This window comes from Nicotiana tabacum, chromosome 16 (assembly GCF_000715075.1).
Source record: "Nicotiana tabacum cultivar K326 chromosome 16, ASM71507v2, whole genome shotgun sequence".
Taxonomy (NCBI): Eukaryota; Viridiplantae; Streptophyta; class Magnoliopsida; order Solanales; family Solanaceae; genus Nicotiana; species Nicotiana tabacum.
Window position 1 is genome coordinate 57,943,446 of NC_134095.1, and position 24,277 is coordinate 57,967,722.

The following is a 24,277-nucleotide window of genomic DNA, read 5'->3' on the forward strand; positions in this document are numbered from 1 at the left end:
CTCCTGTGCTCGATTTGGCCGTTGTTCTGTAGGCCCATAGAACTCCAAGTAATTCTTCGGGCCAATTGCCTTTTGCCACTTCCAATCTCTTCTTAAGGTTTTGAATAATCACCTTGTTTGTTGACCCCTCTTGACCGTTTGTGCTCTGATGATAAGGTGAAGAGGTGATCCTCTTTATATTCAAATCTTCAAGAAATTTTGTAATTTTTGCGCCGATAAACTCCGGCCCATTGTTGCACGCTATTTATTTTGATATTCCGAACATGTAAATTATATTTCCCACAGGAAGTTGACCACTTCGCGTTATCCGATCTTCTAATAAGGACATGCTTCCACCCATTTAGAAAATAGTCAGTCAAAACTCAAAGAAATCTTACCTTTCTAGAAGCCGGTGGCAGCGGTCTGACGATGTCCATCCCCCATTTCATGAACGGCCACGGGGACAGAATTGAATGTAAGGGTTCTGTCGATTGATGTACTAGTGGTGCATAACATTGGCACTTATCGCATTTTCGGACGAAGTCTTTGGTTTTTTGTTCCATGGGGGGCCAGTAATATCCTATCCGAACTAATTTCAGCACCAAAGAATCTTCTCCTGAGTGGTTGACGCATATTCCTTCATGAACTTCTCTCATGACATAATTAGCTTTGAACGCACCTAAGCACGGGGACAACGGACCTTGGAAGGATTTTCTATATAATTAGCCTTTCTAGAAGCTATATCGTGCAGCTTTTATGCATAGCGCTCGTGCCGCTTTGGGATCTTCGGGCAACTTCTCGTTATCGAGATAGTCAATTATTTCATTTCTCCAGTCCCAGACCAAACTAGCCGAATTCACTTCATAGTAACTATCTGTATCTAGGACTGAATTTATTAGTTGTACCACCGTCCCAGATTTCGATCCCTTGATTTTGTTAACGAGCCCAAGTTTTCTAATACATCTACTTCCGTGTTTTCTTCCCTCGGGATATGAGTAATTGACCACTCCCAAAATCGTGCCAATAGAGCCCGAACTTTTACCACGTATTGTTGCATGCATCCCTCTTTGGTGTCAAAGATCCCGTAGACCCGATTTACCACCAACTGCGAATCATATTTGATTTTAATGTCCTCAAAGTCAAGTCCCCATGCCAGTTCGAGCCCTATAATCAAAGCTTCGTACTCCGCTTCATTGTTAGTTAAAAGGATCATTCTGATGGCTTGCCTTAGGTTTCCCCTAATGGCGTGATTAAAACTATTTCAAGCCCGAACCCTTTCATGTTGGAAGCCCCGTCCGTAAATAAGGTCTAAACCCCCAATGTTGAATCTGACACCATTACTGGCTCCTTGTTGCTAGGGGAAAAAACCCCGGACTGAAGTCGGCCATGAAGTTAGCTAAGACTTGTGACTTAATTGCAGTCCTTGAGTTGTATTCAATATATAATTCACTCATTTCAATGGCCCATTTGGCCAATATTCCCGAGAGCTCGGGCTTATGAATAATGTTTTGCAAAGGGAAAATAGGCACAACAGCTATCGGGTGACATTGGAAGTAGGGCCTCAACTTTCGAGTAGCTACTACGAGAGCTAAGGCCAATTTTTCCAAATGTGGATTGCGAGTTTCCGATCCCCTTATAATTTTAATAACATAATAAAATGGAGATTGTGTACCTTCGTACTCTCGGACTAAAAATGCACTTACCGCAACTTCTGACACCGCGAGGTAGACTAGCAATATTCACCTTCTTTTGGTTCGAGAGCAACGAAGGGCTTGACAAGTACTTATTCAAGTCCTTCAAACTTTCTGACATTACGAAGTCCATACGAAATTATTCTTCTTTTTGAGCAATGCGAAGAAGCGATGACATTTTTCTGACGAGCGGGAAATAAATCTGCTCATTGCTACAAATTTCCCTGTATGCCTCTGGACTTCTTTCACGTTTTACAATTAATCTGGATATCTTCTATGACCTTGATTTTGTCGGGGTTTACCTTAATCCCTCTTTGTGAGACCAGGAATCCCAGGAACTTACCGGATCTGAACCCGAACGTGCACTTCTCGGGGTTAAGTTTCATGTTATGCTCCCTCATGATGTCGAATGTTTCTTGCAAATGCTAAAGGTGGTCACCTACATTCGAAGACTTAACAAGCATATTGTCTATATATACTTCCATAGTTTTACCTATTTGTTTCTCGAACATCTTATTCATGAGCCATTGATAAGTGGCTCTAACTTTCTTTAACGCGAAGGGCATCACCTTGTAACAATATATATCGAAATTCATTATAAACGAGGTCTTTTCCTTATCTCCTTGGTTCATCTTGATTTGATTGTACCTAGAATAAGCATCAAGAAAACTCATTAACTCGTTCCCGGCTATGACATCAATTATTTGATCTATATTTGGCAATGGGAATGAGTCTTTCGGGCATGCCTTGTTAGGATTCTTATAGTCTACGCACATACAGAAATTATTATTTTTCTTAGGAACTACTACTACATTAGCTAGCCAATCCGGATACCTTACCTCTCGGATCAAACCGATAGTGAGTAAGCGAGTTACCTCTTCTTTCACAAATTTATTCCTCGCTTCAGCTATAGGGCGCTTCTTTTGTCTTACCGGAGGTATGTCGGGATCCAAGCTTAATTTATGTACCGCTATCTCCATCAGGATATCTGTTATATCCTCGTGCGACCATGCAAAACAATCGACTTTAATTTTAATAAATTCAATAAAAGCAGACTAAGCTCCGGGTGTAGTCCCGTTCCCAAATAGAATTTCCTTTCTAGGAATTTTTCGAACATCGCAACTTGCTACAGTTCTTCTGCCATGGACTTTGGTGCGTCTGTCTCTTCTAGAACTTGAAAATACCTTGGCACAATATATTGTTCCTATTCCTCCATCCGAGGGCTAACTTCCTCGAATTCGGGGGCAGGTGCCGGTTCATGTAATTGATATGCCACATGCTCCTTTCCTTTGCTACTGGAGGCCGAGATTGCATTCATCTCCCTTGTTGCTGGTTGATCACCCCTTATCTATTTGATCCCCTCAATTGTCGTAAATTTCAACTATTGGTGATAAGTTGAAGGCACAACTTTCATCTCGTGTAACCATGGCCTTCTTAGGATAATATTGTACCTCATGTCTCCATCTACAACTTCAAAGAGAGTTGTCTTCATTACTCCTTCAGCGTTTGTGAGCAGCAAAATCTCTTCCCGGGTTATCACTCTTGTGAGGTTAAATCCAGCGAGGAGCTTTGTTGCCGGAATTATGCTTCCGGTGAGTTTGGTTTGCTCAAGTACTCTCTATTATTTGATATTAGCTGAACTTCTTGGATCTACTACAATACGTTTGATCTTAAAATCTGATACATTTTAAGGAATTACCAGTGCATCTTTGTGTGGAAGCAGCAATCCATCAGCATCTTCCTCCGTGAAAGTGATATAATCTTCCCGGAGCCTTTTACTATGAGTTATTGAAACTTTCGTCTTCTTTGCTGCTGAAAAGGTGACCCCAGTAATCTCATTCCCCCCGAAGATCATATTGATCATTTGGCGTGGGGGTTTTTCTCATGCTTTTGAGTGTTCCACATTGTCCAGGTTCCGACCGTAGTTGTGCTTGGTTCGTTCACTTATGAATTCTCTTAGATGACCATTCTTTAATAGCGTTGCCACTTCTTCCCCAAGGTGTCGGTAATCCCCTGTCCGGTGGCCATTTGTCCTATGGTATTCGCACTATAGGTTAGGATCCCTTTGTCCAGGATAAGATCTCATTGGTCTTGGGAAACGTGCTTCTTTGATATTTCTCATACCTGACACCAATTTCATTGTACTTATGTTGAAGTTATATTCTTATAACTTGGGTTAAGAAAGATCCTGTGACCCTGATGTTTCTTTATCCTACACCGACCTTTTGTTTTGACTGCGATCGGTCCTTCTGTCAATGGTGAACTTATCTGCTATTCAGAGGTTTCAGCTACGGCCTTCAGTTCGCTCGTAGGGAAAAAATCGGCCCCTTGAAGTCTGTCTGTCATAGTCATCTTTTGATTTTTCTCTATCCTTCTCACGTCCTTTAGACAATGATGGAAAGCTAACTTGACCATCTTCGATTCTTATCTTTGACTCGTACCGGTTGTGGACATTTGCCTAAGTGGTTTCTTGAAACTCGAGCAGACTTTCCTTCAATTTTTGGGAAGCGTCTGAACTTCTCGGATTCAATCCTTTGGTGAATGCTTCGGCTGCCCATTCATCCGGGGCAGTTAGGAGCAACATTATTTCCTTCTAGAAATGAGTGACGTATTCACATAACAACTTAGACTCTCCTCGCGCCTCGCCTTTGAGTACGGCAGCAGCCCAGACTTCCATATCCCTCTCCTTTGTTCTCAGTTACTCATTGTCTGAAAGTGAAAGGCATCATTGGTAGGCGCAGTGAATCGGCAATCGGGCAATTCGTTAAACGATATCCGTATAATGAATACCTTTTCCCAACTCCGGCGTGTCAGCTTAGTTATCCTCATCAAACCACTATCTCACCTCCTTCCTTCAGCTGGGTGAAGGGGAACAAGCACCTCTTTCTGCCGCTCTCCTCCCAATCCTGAATATATCGGCCTTTCGGGCTTGCACTTTTCTGGCCCCGGCATAGGCGTTGATGAAAGAATCCGGAGCATCTCAAAGGAGTCAATGGAATGCTCGGGTAATAATGAATACCACGAGTTTCTCCAAATTTCTTTAACAACACAAATTCAATTTTGTGAGGAGCTAAATCATTTCCTTTTACCGTTGTTGTATAGGTAGTAATATGCTTTGAGAATATGAAGTCCCGTCATACTTTGGCACTTCAGGCATTTTGAACCGTTTCGGGATCAACTCTGGTGCAACGCTCGGCTTGTACGACAATTGAGTATACTTCTATGAATCCGGGCCTTTCAATACTGATGGGTATACTGGGAGGTATTGGATCTCGACTGTTTGCATTGTTGGAAGCACCTGGCAGTGCTTGCTTCAATTTCATCATAACCTTATCGAGCCGCGAGAGATGGCCTAGGATGATCGCTTGTTGCTCTTGTAAAACCCTTACCGCGTCAACAACATGCTCCTCATCAGCATCATCGGGATTTGCCTCCCGAACTTGCCGAGGATACTGCCTGTAATGAACCGGTGTGGCATCATTCTCCTCATTACGACTGTCACTGATTGAGTCCTCGAAGTGAGGCCGATCCCCTTGAATTTCGGGATTATATGTGTTTTAACGGTATTATCTACAATTTCTTATGGTTTTTCTTTAAGACAGAACAATCAAAATACGTTAGTAAAAATGTTAAGGATCAATTTAATTGCACTGCTATCTAAGCCCCACGGTGGGCACCAAACTGTTTGCCTGTAAAGCGCTATAGTTGAATTTATACGTAGTTTCTAGACAAGTAAGCTAATTTGATCCATAAATAATAAAATAATTAAAGAATAATACGATACTTAGCCTCAGAATGTAGATGGAATAGCGGAATAACGATTCCGGGAACAAGACTTCGAGTCACAGCAATGATGAGATCAAAAATCAAGAAAGTAAATGATATTAAACTTTGTATAGAATGTAGTATGAGTATGCTAGAAAATTCGTCCCTTTACAGTGATAACTGAGCTCTCTATTTATAGCTATGTCTTGGGAAGGAGATCCTAGTATCGTGCCCTCCTTTAATGTCAATTATGAGGGCCATTGATCAAGATGTAACGGTGGAAATAAATGCCAAATTCCATGTAACGGGCTGCCGTTCCTAATACTACAGAATATTCTTTATTAAATGCTACCGGACGCAAAATATTTAATACATCTTTATGAATATTTTCTCTCCTGGTGACAAGTGAAATCGCTGCGTTCTGTGACCATTTCCGTCTTGGATTTCACGTATCGTTCCTCTAGGTGATCACATGTTATATCATATTTTTCCTTATACAATATACTTACTTTAATAATAAGTGAATAAGTTATTTTACTTGTTAATGTAAGAAGTATGACATATATGATGCCTTTCTTTTGATTCAATGCTGGAGTCAAATTGATGCACACACCAATATACATAAGTTGTGGTGGAAGGACTGAGATTTTTTTATTATCAACCGTATTTATGGGGTTTGAATCATAAGAAATGAAGAACTTCTTGATAGGTAACTTTTATCTCTTTAGCAGATTAATTTGGCACGAATTCTAATTTCAGATATTGGATAATTAAAATAAAGAAAAGTTATGCAGACAAACTTTTCTCTATCTTGACAAGCAATAAATGATAGTACAAAGGCATTGGTTTCCACGGGATTTTCCGATTTTTTTTTTCTTTTCTTTTTGCTACAATGACTTATTTTCCTTTCTAATTTTTGTACGATAATTTTGAGTGTGTCGAGAAATTTAGAAGAATTAGTCTCATTCAAAGTAATAATAACTTGTCTTATTTGATGAATGTTTCTAAGATTAGAAATGAAAATATGAAAAACATTGCGAAAATGAAGATATATGGGGGGGGGGGGGGGGGACCTATTTTGTGGGAATCAGTAGATTTCTAATTTGGAATCTGCCGACACTCAGCTGTCATGTGTTGACAATGTGCAATTTCTATATTTAAATTAAATCTTTTTTATACTACGTACTCCGTATTATTTTACGTCATCTATTATTTTCTGCGTTTGGCTTGTGATTTTGCCACCGACAGTTGGCGTAGGGTCACCTTCAAGATGGTACTTCTAACCCATTATTAGCTAATTTGTTTTCAAGCTTTATGACTTTCCAATTGCTTGCTTTCCATCTGTCATGAGATTATCAATCAGGGTTATTTAGTTGATTGTATTGTATTGGTATAATTACTTCTTAAAACAAACTTTGAAAATAATAGTATGATATTTGGTTGGCACCGTAAGAAAAAGCAACTCTTTGTGTAATTAATAGGTATTTGGTTGGTCGCATAATAATTTTATAAAAATTGATGTAATGTTTTTGAGGTGGTATTAAATGATTTTTGCATTAAGTTTTGAATTTTTTTATCTATTATTGTTTTATGCGAGATAAGACATAAAATAAAATATATTTACTGCCAATACGTGGATTATACTATTCGAAGATAAAAATGCCCTTATATTAAATAATTCATGAATAATAACACATTTATTGTTAATTACCACACAATTTATTTATTATTAATCATTTTTTCATTATTATTTTAAGCAATCATAGTATTTTAATTTCATTCTTGGTAAAAGCTTGCTTTTATACTAATTTCTTTTTTCTCAGTGGAAGACCAAAAAAGGGTAACAATAAACGAAATGTTCGTCATTAATCGTAGCATTCTTCTAATTTCTGTTTTCTATGTGGGAGAGCAAAAAAAGGGAAAAAATAAACGAATTGGCTAAAAAATTTAAATCCGACCTACCGGATTCGAACCAGTGACCTAAGGATTAGCTGAGGGTTTTCCCACTACAGTCCTCCGCTCTACCAACTGAGCTAAGGTCGGATGATGCCACACATATTTCTTACAAAATGATTTAAACAATCATGCAACACATGGTTCTACCCTCGATTAATGAATGTCAACAAGTTCCCATACAAATAAAAAATGTATGATAATCATAAAAGTCTGTGTACTAATATAGTGGATTGAGATGAGCCTAAAGAACAAAAAGGCTAGCTGAGGCTCCTTTTAAATTATTTTGTATTAGCTAGGAGTACGACATTTTAAATTACTTTATAATGATGATGAGTTTTTGTAAACCTTTTTAAACTTTGTAGAAATCAAGGTAACTTAGTTTCTTGGTAAATGTTGTGTTCCAATGATTATTCTTTGTTGAGAAAGATCCCTCTTTCAAGAAAAAGAAAAAACATGACAGATATCAAGGGCAGGAACACATTACACATTTTAAAATGGTTTCCAACGAACCATATACAACAGTCCTCTCTTTAACAAATACATCAATTTTTATTTAAAAAATTATATAAATAATTGATATTTTATAGTATACGGCTGACCATCAGTTATAGGTAATATTCCATTGCCACTGATCTCGACTTTGGTCCCTATCCTTCAAGCAGAAACAAAGAAGAATAATGAAAAAATTGCACTGGAAAAGCTGATCAATGTGAATTGAGAAATATGAGTGTCGTACAACATATGTTGCATGACGGAATAATTTTTTATGGAAATATTATCTTAAAGAATATCTTTTACATAAAATACTATTTCAGGCTTGGTTGGTGAATGACATTTTTTTACAGATATATCTAAAAAAATATATCAATAATGGTAACAAATTATAAAATATTTTGTGAGATTTTAAGTAATAAAGATCTATAATAACGTCTAAAATTAATTAGAGCAAGTAATATGAAATTAAAAATAAAAATAATTATTATAAGTTAAGTTGAGGGGCATTTTGGTGAAAAACGTTTTCCTTATAAAGTATTTTCTACAACCAAACACCAAAAAGTAATTTACACATAAAAATGATTTACATAGCAAATGACTCCCATCATATATACCACATACCCTAATTCTCCATTTTTCCTTACATTTTGTTTTTCGAGGATGTGTTTGTGGGGTTGATACCCTAATTCAGACATGTCTCACATTCCAAGAGAATGGTTCAGTATCTAACTGCAAGCATTGTGTCCTCTTATGGGAGCAACTCTTCCTTTATGTTTTTTCCCCTCCAACCACAAATAATAAAGGAAATTTTTTAGGGTGAAACTTTTTTCTCAATAGAAAAACCAAAAACGTCTCTTCAGAAAACATGCATTGAGGTGTTTAGCGGGCCTCTTAACCTTGTAAAACATAAATTGGGCTCTGGATTGATCCATATATAAGCCATATTTTTGTGCAATCTAGGTAGCATCATTTTATATTGCAATTAGAAATCACTCCTTCTGTTTAACTATCGCTTTAGCTCTTACTCTCTTATACGTCCATCAAATAAATAAAAGATATAATTTACTCATGTTGAGGTTGATATTAAAACTCTTTAGGAAAATAGAAAAACAAGGTAGGTTGCAGATTCTGACTCTTACTGGATCTCCAGATTGCCAAGCAGTGTAACGTAATATTTTTGAGGTTTCGGGGTGTTACTCTATTACTCGTATATTGCTGTCGCATCTGTTGGATTAGTCTCTAAGTTCAACAAACTCTAAGCAAGTAATAATGGGTTGAAAATGATCGAATTTATTCATTTATGTACCTTTTTTCTATTTATGGGTTGATACTTGCTGGTTTTAGACCCAAAGATTTTGTCAACATTCATGTGAGCTTAGAACATTTTTATTTTTGTATTTTTGAGAACTTTAATTAAGAAAATTATAGTCTAAGTTTAATTAGGTATGGTATTGTATAGCATTTTAAGAAATCAAAGTTACTGGACTGAATAAACCGAAATTAAAAGGAGAAAAGTCAAACTATACCAAATTTAATTAGGTATGATATTGTATAATATTTTAAAAAATCGAATACCAAAACTACCAACCGAAATATCAAAATAACATACCGTATCAACCGATGAACTTTAAAACAATATCATTCCTTGTGTTTCAGAACACCTTTAATGGGTCATATCGACAAATGGCTCATTCCTATTCACACAGAAGGATTGGGCTAGTCGTCAGGGATTACAAACAAGGGGGTGGGGCATTTGAGCCCACTATTGTATCATTAAGGTTTAGACCCACATGCTCCATTCTGGATACTTAACTAACTAAGATGGGCCTATAGGACCAGGTTGTAGGTGTGGGCCGACCTATTAGGAATTTTTGTACTGTCGGTTGGTTTTTAGGCTCAACCCCTAATTGTAGGGTCCTCCTATATGCTTTCATTAACTTTCTTTTCTTAACTATATTCAGAAAATAAATGGCAAAATACCTTAAATCCCCCCTAAACTTGACACAGATTATTAGTTACAGTCTTAAACTATTTGAAGGTGTTGGTTTATGTTTAGTCAACAATGGCATGCCAATTGGAAGAGTTGGTGAAAAGAGTTGGTGTGGATGCTAGGAGGAAGCTTCCTCCTTTGATGTCACCCATGACATCAAGAGGAGGTAGTTTGATGTCACCAATGACATCAAGAGGAGGTCTTTACCTCTATAAATAGATGCACTCCTTCATTTGTAGAAACCATCCCAAAAATAATACAACACATTGTAGTGAGTAGAGAGTTAAGAGAGAAATTCTCTTAAGTGTAATTGGGAACTCTCCCCTTCCTTTGTTAATATTAAAAAGGCAACTGTTCTCTAGTGGATGTAGGATTATTTTGATCCGAACCACGTTAAATCTTGTGTTCTTTCTTTTACGTTTCCGCTAACAATTGGTATCAGAGCAACATGATTCTTTAACGATCCAAGGAGGAAGAACAAGCAAAGATGAGTTCCATGAAGTTTGAAATTGATAGATTCAGTGGACGCAACAACTTCAATATCTGAAAGATCCAGATGATGGCGTTACTGCGGAGGGAAGGTTCAATCCATGCTATTGACGGAAAGTATCCTAAGGATATATCAACTCCCAACACGGAGAAGATTGAAGGGGATGCATTGAGTGCAATCCAACTATCCCTTGCACCTAATGTGCTTTGTGAAGTGAGTACGGGTACCAAAGAGACGGCCAAACAGTTATGGGAAAAGCTAGAAGGGTTATACCAAGACCGATCAGTGACAACAAGGATATTGTTACAACGACGTCTTCACACATTTAATATGGGGTCAGGTACTTCGTTACAAGATCATTTAGATACGTTCAATAAACTTGTCATGGACTTACAGATTGCAGGAATTAAAAAGGAGGAGGAGAAGCTTGCATGTGCTTTGCTATTTTCATTGACTTCAAGATATCGTGATATTGAAAATTCAATGATGTATAACAAGGAGCCTATCAAGATTGAGCAAGTGCGGCAGACACTTAACTCTAGTGATGTGCGGAGGCACATTGAAGGAGATAAAGATGACCAGGCAAGTGGGCTCTTTGTAAGAGGCCGGACTAGCCAACAGGGAAAGAGCAAATCAAAGCATAGATCAAAGTCTCGTGTGAATAAAAAGAATACAGAGTGTTGGGGTTATGGCAAGAAGGGGCACTTTGAACGAGACTGCCCAATGTCAAAGTCCAAGGAAAAGGCGAGTGCATCCACAGTTGAACAGGTACATGATTTTGATAATGATTATGTACTAACAACATCGTGTAATAATAATAGTAGTTATGGAAACAAATGGGTGTTAGACTCTGCTTGCACTCTGCATATGACGTTCCGAAAATACTGGTTTAGCAGCTATGAGAAAAGTGGAGGAACCGTAGTAATGGGCAATAATGCAACTTGTGCAATAGTTGGCATTGGCTCAGTTCGGGTTCACTGCCATGATGGAGTCGTGAGGACTATTACACAAGTCCGTCATGTTCCTGATCTGAAGAAGAATTTGATCTCCATGAGTACTCTAGATGAACAAGGCTACAGGTACATGAGCGAAGCAGGAACTATAAAGGTGACTAAAGGTTCTTTAGTCATGCTGAAAGGCAAGCTGGAGAACGGCCTTTACACATTGGCCGGAAGCACCATTGTTGGCTCTGCAAATGCATCTACAGTGCAGTTATCTAATGATGACAAGGCAAGACTATGGCACATGAGACTGGGTCATATGAGCGCACGTGGACTGGAGATGTTGAGCAATCGTAAACTTTTGGAAGGTGAGAAGATCAACACGCTTGACTTCTGTGAGCACTGCGTTCTAGGGAAGCAGAAGAAGGTCAGCTTCAGTACTGGCAAACACAAGACAAGAGGAGTGCTAGACTACATCCATTCAGATTTATGGGGTCCCTCTAAACTTCCATCGAAGGGCAAAAAGAGGCATCTTCTCACTTTTATTGATGATTTCTCACGAAAGGTTTGGGTGCATTTTTTGAAGGCAAAAAGTGATGCTTTTGAAGCATTTAAAGAGTGGAAGATTTTGGTTGAAAATCAAATGGAGCGGAAAATCAAGTATCTTCGCACAGACAATGGCTTGGAGTTTTGCAATGAAAAGTTTAATGAATTCTGCAAGGTTCATGGGATCTCAAGACATAGGACTGTCAGGCATACCCCACAGTAGAATGGAGTTGCCGAGAGAATGAACAGAACTCTTCTTGAAAAGGCTCGTTGTATGCTCCTACAAGCCAAAATGTCCAAAGTATTTTGGGCTGAAGCAGTTCACACTGCTGCTCATATTGTCAATCGATCTCCAGCATCGACAATTGACTTTAAGACTCAGAATGAGGTATGGTCAGGTGAACCCTCTAACTATTCATACTTACGAGTATTTGAGTGTCCAGCTTATTATCACGTTAATGAAGGAAAGCTTGAACCAAGGGCTAAGAAAGCCATATTCGTAGGGTATGTGGATGGAGTAAAAGGGTACAAACTTTGGTGTTTGTCTTTACTCAAATTTATAGTTAGTAGAGATGTCACCTTTGATGAATCCTCTATACTTGATCCCCGTAAAGTTTCCGTGGAGTTTTCAGGAAACAAGAACGACGAACAGGTGGAGCTTCCGGTGGAGCTTGCCAAGGAAAAGGATCAAGAGACTCAGGTTAAAGATGAGTCAGAAGATGTAGACCTTGAAGAACTTGCTGTCAATGAACCATACACAATTGCAAAGGGGAGGGAGAAGAGGCAGACACGAGAACCGGAACGCCTTATAGATCAAGCAAACTTGATTGCATATGCGTTCGTAGCTGCACAAGAAGAGATTAAGGATCTGGAGCCCTCCTCGTATATTGAAGCAACTTCTTGCAAGGATGCTGTACAATGGCGGTTAGCCATGACTGAAGAGATGGAGTCTCTTCACAAGAATCAGACATGGGTCTTAGTGAAAAGACAAAAGGGGAAGAGGACAGTTGGATGCAAGTGGGTCTACCGAAAGAAAGAGGGAATTCCTGAAGTGGAAGATGCTAGGTTCAAGGCGAGATTGGTTGCAAAAGGATTCAGTCAGAAGGAGGGAATTGACTACAATGAGATTTTCTCTCCAGTCGTGAAACATAGCTCAATTCGCGTGCTACTAGCATTGGTTGCCCAATTTGACTTGGAGCTTCAACAGCTTGATGTCAAAACTGCTTTCTTACACGGTGATCTAGAAGAGACAATCTATATGGATCAGCCTGAAGGTTTCCTAGCTGAGGGAAAAGAAGATCACGTATGCCAACTAAAGAAGTGTTTGTATGGTTTGAAGCAATCCCCTAGACAGTGGTACAAGAGGTTTGATGCATTCATGACTACACATGAATTCTCAAGGAGTGCATTTGATAGCTGTGTGTATCACAAGAAGATGTCTGGCAACTCAATGATTGATTTACTGTTGTATGTTGATGATATGCTTATTGCTGCTAACAACATTACAGCGATAAATGCTTTGAAGAAACTATTGAGTAAGGAATTTGACATGAAGGATTTAGGAGCTGCAAAGAAAATCCTTGGTATGGAGATTTCAAGAGAAGACGGTATTGTACATCTTTCTCAGAAGAGGTACATTGAAAGGGTTCTCGAGAGATTCAATATGCATACATGCAAGCCTATAAGTACACCATTAGCTCCTCATTTTAAACTTTCAGAGTTACAAATGCCTCAGTACGAGGATGAGGTAGAGCATATGTCAAAGATTCCTTATGCCAGTACAGTTGGTAGCATTATGTATGCTATGGTATGCACACGTCCATATATTGCTCAATCTGTAAGTGTGGTAAGTAGATACATGTCCAGCCCAGGAAAGAGGCATTGGGAAGCTGTCAAGTGGATATTGAGATATCTCAAAGGAGCTTCTAGTGTTGGTCTGACCTTTCGAAAAAGTGGTGGAAGTATTTCAATTCTCGATTATGTAGATTCTGACTATGCAGGAGATCTTGACAGAAGAAGGTCCACAACTGGATACATCTTTACCCTGGTTGGCAGTGCCGTTAGTTGGAAGTCGACTCTGCAGTCGATTGTCGCTTTGTCTACGACAGAAGCAAAATACATGGCAGCAGCGGAGGCGGTGAAGGAAGCTATTTGGTTGAAAGGTTTAGTAGCGGAATTGAGTTTGGTTCAGCTGGAATCAACTCTTAGATGTGATAGTCAGAGTGCTATTCATCTAATGAAAAATCAGAGATTTCATGAGCGCACTAAACACATTGATGTCAGATTTCATTTTATTCCAGATGTTGTTGAAGAGGGAACTATCAAGGTCGTGAAGGTTATCACAGACGATAATGCTGCAGATATGTTGACCAAGATAGTCCCACTCGCTAAGTTTGCACACTGCAAGGACTTGGCGGGGGTGTGCATCAACTGATGCAACTCCGAAGAGAACAGTTGTTAGGTGGAGGTGGTATATTCAACAATGGTTTGATTCTTCTTGTTTCTTACAACGGGGTTGCCCAGTAAGCTTAGAAGTTTTGGCCAGAGTTGTTCACACGCACGCTCGAAACGCAAACCAAGGTAGAGATTGAAGGTGTTGGTTTATGTTTAGTCAACAATGGCATGCCAATTGGAAGAGTTGGTGGAAAGAGTTGGTGTTGGTGCTAGGAGGAAGCTTCCTCCTTTGATGTCACCCATGATATCAAGAGGAGGTAGTTTGATGTCACCAATGAAATCAAGAGGAGGTCTTTACCTCTATAAATAGATGCACTCCTTCATTTGTAGAAACCATCCCAAAAATAATACAACACATTGTAGTGAGTAGAGAGTTAAGAGATAAATTCTCTTAAGTGTAATTGGGAACTCTCCCCTTCCTTTGTTAATATTAAAAAGACAACTGTTCTCTGGTGGACGTAAGATTATTTTGATCTGAACCACGTTAAATCTTGTGTTCTTTCTTTTACGTTTCTGCTAACACTATTCGCTATCTTAATTACCCACCTCAACTTGGCCTTTTGAGAGTCATTACCCCCTGGATGCTGATGTGGTAAAGAGTGTGGGTGCACTCGCCTGCACGTGGCATTTTTTTTAAAAATAAAATATATTTTTACCTTTTTAAGTATGTTACTTCTTTAGATAAAAATTTTCGAATACAATTTATGATAAAACTACATTATTTAGGCTAAATTTTTTTATTTGGCTAAAAGTAATAAAATTTTAGTTAATCTTTTTTTGAATTTGACCTAAAAATAAATATTTATACAATTGAAATAAATAGTCAAGGTATCTAAAAAGTTATAAAAAATACATAGTTTGAAATTAATTATTTTGACTATAATTTTTTATATAGCTCTAATTTATAGCGCTCTAAAATATAATTTTTACAGATTTTACTTGGAAAAGTAAAAATACACAGTTGAAATAAAAGGAGTGTTCTCTTTTTATTTTTTCTTTTGATGCAATGACTATTTATTTCAACTGTGAATTTTTACTTTTTCAGGTAAAATTTGTAAAAAATATATTTGTAGAGCACAATAATTTAAAGGTATATAAAAAATTGTAGCCAATATAATTAATTTCAAACTATGTATTTTTTTATAAATCTTTAGATGCGTTGACTATTTTATTTCAATTGTATAAATCTTTATTTGCAGGTTTAATTCAAAAAAAAGATTAACTAAAACTTTATTATTTTTAGCCAAATAAAAAAAATTTAGCCTAAATAATGTAGTTCTATCCAAGTTTTATCATAAATTGTATTCGAAATTTTTTATCTAAAGAAGTAACATACTTAAAAAGGTAAAAATATATTTTATTTTTAAAAAAAATGTCACATATACAGAAAAAATCCACGTGGCAGGCGAGTGCACCCACATTCTTTGCTACATCAGCGTCCAGGGGGTAATGGCTCTCAAAATGCCAAGTTGAGGAGGGTAATTAAGACCGCGAATAGTTTAAGGCTATAACTAATAATCCGTGTCAAGTTTAGGTGGGTTTTAAGGTATTTTGTCAAAATAAATTGGATCGAAACCACAAATTCTTGATCATAGTTGGCCTAATTAGTCTGAATTAAGAAAGCGAAATGCATAATTTTGGCCATTTCAAAAAATAATAGCCGATATAATGTATCCATATATACATATTTCATACACTTTTCGTCTAGCGAATGTACTAGTTTTAGTCGACTAACCAGTTTTGTATTTTGCCCATTAAAAAATAACTGTTGTAGATTCTGTTAGTTTCATACAATACTTATCTGACTTTGCCCTTAATGCTTTATTGGGCCTATTGGAGCAACTCTTTGGGGGCAAAGTGCAGCAATAGTCACTTTTAAGCCCGCTATTTAAAATATATTCATAATTTACAATAGATTTAAATATTAGTCAATTCATCCAAACTTCAGGACTAAGTGTCCTAAATTTGGAAATTCAGGACTTAGTGTCCTGAATTTTTGAGCTGCTAATTTGAAATTCAGGACTAAGTGTCCTGAATTTATGAACCATTAATTTGAACTTCAGGACATAAGATTCGAACTTCAGAATACAATTTTTGAACTTTAGGACACAATGTCCTGAATTTCTGAACTACTAATTTAAAATTCAGGACATAAGATTCGAACTTCAGGACACAATTTTCGAACTTTAGGACACAATGTCATGAAGTTTGGATTTTGAGGTTTAAACTCTAGGACGTCGTGTCTTGAAATTTGAGCGAAATTGGCTAATCTTTAAATACATTATAAACTGTGGATATATTTTAAACAAAATGCTTAAAAGTGGCTACCTGATGTCATTTCCACCTCTTTTGGTATGAATTGAACATGGAAATAGCACGGACTAGCCATTTTTCGGACTGGTAATCAAAAAATAGTCAGTATTTGCAAAGTCATTGAAAAATAGCCATTGTTTTGCTGAAACACGAAAAGTTTCAGCATAATATGCGGGATTATGGAGCTCTTACGTATAAACTTTCAGCATATTTTATTGGAACTCCAGCACACGAAAAGTTCCAGCATAATATACTGGATTATGGAACTAATGTTGTATTGTGGTCCGGGCCCGGGCCAAACGGGCCTGGGCTTGAGGCGGTCCCGGGCCAAACGGTCCCAATGTGTGGAACCGGCCCACGGCGGTCCTAAGCCCACATGGTCCCGGGCTAAATGGGCAGGCCCGCGGGCCTAAACGGGCCTAACAGATTTTTTTCGTTTCGGCTATTTTTTTTAAATTTTTTTTATCTAAGGCACTTTCTTGTAAACTATATATGTAAATACTAGTATAAATTGCTTATATATAGCTATATAAATATACATAGTATATATAGTATGTATAGTATGTATATATAAGGGTGTATTATGTGTATATATAATTATATATTGCCTTATATATATGTATGTGTATATATATATACACACACACACACACACGTTCCGGACTATTTTTTTAATTTTTTTATCTAAGGCACTTTCTTGTAAACTATATATGTATATACTAGTATATATTGCTTATATATAGCTATATAAATATATATAGTATGTATATATAATGGTATATTATGTGTATATATAATTATATATTGCCTTATGTAATATATATTGCCTAATATATGTGTATGTATATATAGGCTATTTTTTTAATTTTTTTTATCTAAGGCACTTTCTTGTAAACTATATATGTATATACTAGTATAAATTGCTTATATATAGCTATATAAATATATATAGTATATATAGTATATATAGTATGTATAGTATGTATATATAAGGGTGTATTATGTGTATATATAATTATATATTGCCTTATATATATATATATGTATGTATATATATATATATATATATATATATATATATATATATATAGTTTATATGTATTAGATATATAATATATATACTATATCAAATTTAAACACAAAATAAATTGTAAAGAAATATTCAAGGGAATGTCTTATATATTTTACTATTACGACATTAACAAAGAATGGCAATATCTTTCTTAGTCTTCCTCCCCCAATGGAATGAGCACAACAAGGTACTAATACCACCATTAAAAGGAAAAAAAAACTAAGGAAGATGTGCCAAAATACAAGTTACATGTTAGTCTATGTATTATCTCTAACAAATCTCATAAATCCTTGAAGGTCCGGAGGAATTTCCGTTGGTGGTGGTGGAAAAGAAGCTTGTTCATCACCGCTTCCGGGCGAAGCAGCATCCTGCGCAAGTTCCGGTAGCATTTCTTCATAAGCTTCATCTATCTCCGGTTGTGATTATGCAAGTCCAAAATTTCTTCTTTCCGAACGGATCCAATTTCTGAAGAGTACTGATTTTTCCAAGCTCTCCCTCGTAGACACTCTATGATCACCGATTTGAAGTCTCGCTTGACTGAATGCGCTCTCCGATGCCACTGTTGAAGCTTGAACACTTAAAATATCTCGAGCCATCCTTGAAAGAACCGGATAGTGTTTTTGTTTGTCCTTACACCATTCCAAAACATCGAAGGAGCCGTCGGGATTCTCTGATTCAAGTCCCTGCGACAAATAAACTTGAAGCTCATTTAGTTGTGAACTATCACCAAAATTATCACCTTGAGAACCCCTGAACTCCGTCCAAGAACTAAGGGCTTTTAGGCCTGCAGTTCTTTTAGATGCTTGCGAACTAGACGAAGTAGGAGTTGGAACATTTGGTCTAGCTTGATCTAAGGCAAGTTGATAAGCATTATAAATAGTTTGAGCATTTATTTTAATTGAGGCTTTTGCATCTCCAAGTGTAGCAAATTCCTCAATTGAAAGTGATAAAGCGTTATAAATTTTTGAATACCAAAAGTAAGGACCTCCTAATTTCATTGTAGGATTTAACAATGCAGCAACACAAAAAATAGGGGGGATAGGGAAAAAATATTTTTAAACTTAGCTTTCATAGAATTAATAGCTTCTTCATAAATTACTCCACCCTCTGAAAATTGAGTAAATAAATCTACAAGTGCTGCAATATAAACTAAACAGTTAGAAATAGTAGGATAATATTGGCCAGATAATTCATTTGTAGCAATATGAAATTGTTCTAAAAAGTCTAAAATCAATTTAACATTACTCCAATCTTGATTTGTAAGGTGCTCATCATCATCATCATCACCATCACCTACACGAGCATTATACGTTGCGCTTATTGGGTTCCTATATTCATATGCAACAACTAAACTTTCATACATGTAATTCCATCTAGTCGGACAAGGTTTAGGAACCTTTCTTTCTCTAAGGCCAAATTCATCACATTTTTTAAAATAGTCTCTAAGTCTACTTCTACGGTTTGAATAAAAAAGCCAATTAAGAGCCATTTTAACCTTTTCAATTTCTACATTTAAAACTTTCATACCAGCACCGACGATTAAATGGTAAATATGACAAATACATCTAACATGAAAAATATTACTAAATGCAGGATTTAGTGTAGTTGTAAGCAAGCCTATAGTATTAGTGTTACTAGAAGCATTATCCATTGAAACCGACATAATTTTATCTCTAATGCAAAAATATCTACAAATATCTGCAACTGTGTTAGCAATAAACTTACCTGTGTGGCGTGAATTAATTATTCTATAAGCAATAATGCACTTTTGCATTATCCACTCCTCATCTATCCAATACAGTTAGATAATCACAGTCATTACCACTTCTACCAATATCAGTAGTAATAGCAATGCGACAATCTATATGAGTAAATAAATAGCGCAAATATTATTCATATTCATGTTTATATTTATAAATATCGCTCTTTACGGTTGCGCGAGGCGATCCTTTATAAGTAGGATTAAAAAATCTTCTAATATAATGCACAAAATGAGGGTTAGAAGGAAAACTATAGGGTAAGCACATAACAGTAACTATTTTTGCCAATTCTTCACGATCTTTATTTGGATAATAATATAAAATGTCACCGGTAACAGTGTTAATTCCCGGTTGAACTAAATTTGAATCTGTACTAGGATTAACCGTACTATCTACACTTGTCCCCTCTTGCGCAGCTTTCATTTGTAAAAATCTAGCTTTATCTCTAGGGTGTTTCAATATGTGTCTAGTCAAACTACTCGTACCGCTACGGTCTCCAGTAAATTTATGAACTAGTTGAGACCCACAAGTGTTACGCTTAGCCTTATTTTTTTCTCTTAGTTGAGTAAAAAAATACCAAACAAGAGATGTTTCGGGCCGTTTAGAAGGTTGTCAATTAAAAGTAGGGGTTACTACAGGAGGGTCAGGCGGGGCATCGGTTGAGTTATTAACAGGACTAGTAGGTGTATCATCTAAATCCGGTTGCGTTTCATCTAAATCATCATTTTCCTCATCATTTTCAAAGATAGTTTCATTAGGATAAAGAGCATTCATAACTTCTTCATTTAATTGTTGACCCGGTGCAACATCATGGCAAAATTGACTATCGAAAAATTGAAAACAAAGGTTATCACTATCAAGAATAATAGGTGGAGGAGGACGGGTAACAGGTCTGGGTCGGGGAGCCGGAGGAAGAGTAGTAGCTTGGCTACTAGATTCACCAATTTTAGATTTTCCCTTACCCTTACCACCAAAAATAAATTTCAAAGAAAATGCCATATTAATTATAATTATACTAAATAAAACTAACAAAACTATAATATTAAAACTTAAGAGTTGGAACGAGTTTACCGAATTGACGAACAACTTCTTGAAAATTGAATATCGTTGAAGACTTGAATACTTCAATTCACCAACTTCACAATTTTTCACGAAATTGCAATAATAAAGTAAGCAATTATAGAAGAAAATTAGAGAGAGATTGATGAATTTGTGAGTAAAAATGAAAGAATGGGGGGTATTTATAGTTGAGAATTGAGAAAAAGTGTAATTATAAAAAGTTTGGGGTTAAAGCAAAGTTTGGGGGCCAAATGGCTATTTTTTAAAGTGCCCAACGGATAGATTTTGAAGGCCAACGGCTAGATTTTAAAAATCTGACCGTTGGTCTTTTTTTTAAAATTAGCCGTTGGAGCCTGTTAGGCCTGTTGGGCCCGGTTGAACCGGCCCAGGCCCGCCTGCCGGTCCCGGGTTCACGGGCTATTTGTGTTGAACTGGCCCACCACGAGCTTTTGCACCACTAGAGCCCAGGCCTGGTTGAACCAGCCCGTTTGGCCCGCGGTCCTGGGCCAGGCCCGGGCCACAATACAGCCTTATATGGAACTCCTGCGTTTAAACTTCCAGAATATTATGTTGGAACTTCAGCACATTATGCTGAAATCTCATATGTAAAAAATTCGAACTCCAGCATATTATGCTGGAATATTTCCGTATTTTTAAGGGTGTTTTTGTTCAAATTTTATCTTTACAAGAAAAATGTCTAAATTTCGATTACTTTTGAAACTTTGACTATTTTTCAATTACCAATTTAAATCTAGTTAGTTTTTATTTTTTCTCGAATTCAACAGATTGCTATCCAATCTAACATGGGCCAATCCAAACTATACTCTTGATTCAAGTCAAACCAAACACTCAGGCTGGTCATAAGTTACGAATCTTGTGTTCAACTGTTCATACCGGATGCCGATCATCCCCTAGTCACCAGAAAACGAGAATAACAATGCAGAAATTTTCAAATGAAAATGGAATAACAATAATAAATAAAGACTATTTCAAGTGAATACACTCTAATGAATAATATAAGAAGAATATTTTGGGCAGTCTTTTCTAGGTGAATCTCTCCCATAAAAAAAAAGGAATCTGTCGCATCCCATTTTTGCGGGATTTCAAAAGTTATCGTCAGTTGGAACTTTGAATCGGTTCCTTTTCAATTTAATTGGAGCTTTGATTCTCACCCTTCCCCTTTTTGTTTTTTCTTTTATTTATTATTGGGTGGGGAGGGAGAAGGTTCTTGATTTGGTTGGCCATGAATTATAGAAACAAATCTAAGTAAAGCAAATGGTTTTAATTAATTTTCTCGTTTCAATCTTTTATGACTTAGCTGGTAGTTAAACTAAGATGATATAATAAATTTTTATACTTTATGTAGCAAAGAGAAAGGTACAAGAATTTGCTCAAAATACTAAAGCTAGAATTTGGATTGCCTCTGCAGTGGATTTTCTTTTAGATATGTGATGTCTAAATTTGAAATATCTTTTGCTCAACGCAATAAAAGAAATAAAGGAAAAGTGTGAAAATACTAGTACTATTTTTTAGCTCCGTTTGAGATATTAACATTTTAAGTGCTATCATATTATAAAAGACGTTTCAATTATAGGCAGAGATAAAATACTAGTTTAGGTTGGAACTAGTCTAAAATAAGTACAGTATTAATTAAGTTAGGTATCTACACATATAATTCCTTTTGGTGATCATAGCTAGCTGTACTATGATTGGATTCCTTTTTTAATTATCCAAAACGTTACGTTGATTAATATTTCTATCAGACAAAATGAATCTTTGATTATATTTCTAACTTTTCACATTCCACATATATTAACTCATAAATTAAATTTATTAAAGGTATATCAAATTCTTAATTAATTCTGCCCCTTCAACTTACATCAGTTACACTCTCTATAGCTTACTCTACAACCTATAAATCACCATGTCCAAACCTTCATTTCCTTCACCATAACGCACTCTACACATATTCTACACTACATTTCAAGAAAAAAAAACAATCCATGGCTCCTTTCAAACTTCCATTAGTACTTTTAATCTCGTGGCTTCTGACAACAACAACGGCAATAAACTTGTCCAAAATGAAACTAGGACAAGACATTGTTGCTAGACTTCAACTCGGAGAAGGTAGCATGCCAGTGTGCTGGAATGCATTATTTGAGATAAAATCATGCACGAATGAGATCATACTTTTCTTCTTCAATGGCGAATCTTATTTAGGGAAAGATTGTTGTAAGGCTATTAGAACTATTACTTATAACTGTTGGCCTTCTATGCTTACTTCCATTGGTTTTACTGCTGAGGAAGTTGATATTCTACGTGGTTATTGTGGAACTCCATCACCTCAACCTGCTGTGGCCATTAAAGTTTAATTTAAGATTATTTTATGACTAAAGGTTTTATGCATGGGAAATAGTCTTGGATTTAATAATTAATTTTGGAATGTGCTGAATTTGGTTATGATATGAACAACTTTTATTGGATTCCTATGTACTTTAATTTTTACGAATATTCTTCATTAAAGTTTTGCATGAATCATGATAAGACAAAGTTTCTCATCATTTTTGGTGGGGCTATATAAAGAGCAAAAGCAGAGAAAGGAATATATATATATATTTTCTTGCTATGTTCAATGTAAATGCACGTAAAATATACTTCAGTACGTTCGAGGTTCACGATGGCAATACAACAAATACAGAAAATACGTAAGATTTGAAATTGCTTCACTTCCTTTGTGTTTGGAAATTCATTTAATCAAATTGCCCTTAACATGAATCACACAAGTTGTAACCTAATAATTAAACCAACCATTTTCTTTTTCACTTTCTCGATATTTTAGAATTCTTGCCTCTTTTGAAGAAAAAAATCTTGTCAAATTATTCTTTTATGTATTACTTTTCCAACTAAAACTTTGACCATTTAACATTTTATAGAATTTTTTATATCTTCTCTTTCAACAGATCCTAAGTGGAGAATGTGACGACCCGAAGGGTCATCACCGTAGTTCTTCCTTGTTCCGCACTTTCGAGGCCTTGAAAACCTCGCTTTTAGTTGCCTCGATTGGCGTGCACAGTTCGGGCGCGTAGCCGGAAAGTTTTTACGTTAGAATATGTGAATTATGTGAAACATTTGATGAATTTTGGTATTAATATGCATAATGTTGGCTTCGGTCAACATTTTGGGTAAACGGACCCGGACCTGTGATTCGACGGTCCCGGAGGGTCCGTAGAAAAATATGGGACTTAGGCGTGTGCCCGGAATCAAATTCTGAGGTCCCAAGCCCGAGAAATGAATTTTTGAAAGAAATTGTTTTTCTGAAATTTGATTTGAAAATTTGAAATGAAAAAGGGGTTAGAAAATATAGGTATCGGGCTCGTATTTTGGTTCCGACGCCCGGTACGAGTCTTAAATATGTTTTAAGTACTATCTGTAAAGTTTGGCTAAAAACGGACATCATATGACGTGTTTCGGACTTAAAATGGGGTATTTGAGTTTTTATGAAAGTTGAAAGAAAATCATGTATTATGAGGCTTGATCCTATGTATATGATGTTATTTTGGCGATTTGATCGCACGAGTAAATCCGTAAGGTATTTTCGAGATCATATGAATGTTTGGTTTGGAGCCCCGAGGGCTCGGGTGAGTTTTGAATGGGGCCCGGGAGGTCTTGGACTTAAGAAAATGCAGGTTCAAGTGTTGCAGACACCAGCGCGGCCGCGGTCATTGCCGCGCGGCCGCGATGCCTTTCTGTGCGGTCCGCGTGGCTG

At 36.6% G+C, this 24,277-nt stretch overlaps 1 non-coding gene across 1 annotated transcript; it reads right to left on the bottom strand.

Annotated features, from left to right (window-relative positions):
* Positions 1-7,387: 7,387 nt before the first annotated feature.
* Positions 7,388-7,478, bottom strand: TRNAY-GUA (transfer RNA tyrosine (anticodon GUA)). The gene is given in 2 exon segments: positions 7,388-7,423; positions 7,442-7,478. It is a non-coding gene; the product is annotated as a tRNA-Tyr (tRNA).
* Positions 7,479-24,277: the final 16,799 nt, after the last annotated feature.